The 1,856-nt window shown below is 39.9% G+C and overlaps 1 long non-coding RNA gene across 1 annotated transcript; it reads right to left on the bottom strand.

Annotated features, from left to right (window-relative positions):
* Positions 1-481: 481 nt before the first annotated feature.
* On the bottom strand, positions 482-1,856 carry LOC108545013 (uncharacterized). The gene is made up of 2 exons (XR_001890006.1): positions 1,676-1,856; positions 482-707 (listed from the first exon to the last, which is right to left on the bottom strand). It is a non-coding gene; the product is annotated as an uncharacterized LOC108545013 (long non-coding RNA).

Raw genomic sequence — 1,856 nt, 5'->3', positions numbered from 1 at the left:
GTATAAGGTGTATATGAAGCATAAATGAATTTCATGTTTAGTCTTGAGTCTCATTCCCAAGATATCTCATGTGTATGCAAATATTCCAAAATCTGAAATTCAAAACACTTCCAGCCCCAAGCATTTCACATAAGGGATACTCAAACTGTATTACTGATCTTGATTCCTGAGTTTTTTGGAACCCCCTTAAATTTTGTGTCTGAGGCAAAGCATTACACCCCCAAGTGTCTTGGACCTATTCAATTTTACTTTTACCAGGAAATAAACAGGGTGAGAAACTGAAATGATCTTGGACCACACACAAATCTGTGGCTGAGTTCCAGGTAACACAGTGACTCATTTTCTTACTCAAAATTACTTACGGCATGTTCCCTGCCATCCTTTCCATACATCACAGCAAAGGCACAGTGACCTGGACTCTTGCTCGTCATCCTAACATCCTGATCCACTGGACAAAATATGAACACACTTTCTCCCCAGCGAGGTTGTTGGGAAAAATTTAATCAGCTACAGATATTTTAAGTACCAAAGGCTGCCTCTGGAGGGAAAAGAAAACTACCCCTCTGGTTCTGGTTCACAGAAGTATGTATTATGAGATTCCCTGGGAGGCTTTACATCCCATGTTTGCCGGAGAACAGAGGGATTCTGTAAGAGTGTAGTGATTTCTTCAGATAGTTCCTTCATCTTGCCTTCAATTATTTCAGATGCTTAAAAGAAAAGAATATAAATATTAGCAACACCAGGAACGGAATAATACAAGTATTTCAATATCTCCAGCTAATCTCTGCACCATTTTGACTTGCTCCAAAAGATCTCCATGTTTGAGGAAAAACTAAATAGACACAGCTTTGCATCTTCCCTGATGAACATGAAGAGATCTCACAGGAAAGCAATGAACGCTTTACAAGTCTTCCAAAAGCTGCTGTCTCTGCTAAAGAACAGCTTATACAAGTGAAGGCCTGCCATAATGCCTAGGGCAATCCAGGCACTATCTGCCACTGAGCATAAATTTACTGAAGCTATCCAGGCTGGTATTCTAATAGTGCATAATAGAGCAATGGAAAAATAAGCTGCCCTTGGACACTAAGCCTGTCTCTTGCATCTCCCTACAAAGAAATCAAATACTATTTTATTTTATTTTATTTCATTTCATTTCATTTTATACAAATCCAAGGAAATCTGCTCTTCTATGAGTGGCCTAGACCAGGGATCAGCGAACTCTTTTTGTAAATAAAGTTTGATTGGAACACAGCCATGCCTGTTCACTTACATACTGTCTATGGTTGCTTTCCTGCTACAACAGCAGAATTGAGTACTTGCCACAGGAACTGCATGGCTCATAAGCCTATGATATTTACCCTCTGACCTTACAGAAAAAGTCTGTCAACCCCTGACCTAGACTATTATAACTGTAACCACAACAGCCCCCACGTATACATTTATAGGTGTACTTATATATTTTTTTCCTGGTCCAAGGTGCATTCCATTTTCCCCAAACACTAACTCTGGACAGCACCATGGGCTGTCATGCCTGTCCTGCTAACTGCCAGTCAAATGGGAGCATCTCAAAGGAGCAAGATCCTGTGAGGCAAGTCCTATAATATCCTCCTCAATACCAAGATGAATACAGCTTGTCCATGAGAGAAATGAACAATCCTCGAAGATTCCATCTTACCCTCACAGGCAGTCCCCATTATTCCCAGTCATGTATTCGTTTCAGCTTATTTCCAACTCAGCTATCCTTGGCTCTGAAAAGCTGTCATCACTGGCATCACTGTATCTATCACTAGATTAAAAGAAGAACTAATTTAGCAAGGTATAAAAAAAAACCTGGACAATTATTCAATTTGCAATTT

The sequence above is a fragment of the Rhinopithecus bieti genome, unplaced genomic scaffold, assembly GCF_001698545.2.
Source record: "Rhinopithecus bieti isolate Rb0 unplaced genomic scaffold, ASM169854v2 scaffold_28907, whole genome shotgun sequence".
Lineage (NCBI taxonomy): Eukaryota > Metazoa > Chordata > Mammalia > Primates > Cercopithecidae > Rhinopithecus > Rhinopithecus bieti.
This window is presented reverse-complemented; position numbering and strand designations above follow the sequence as displayed.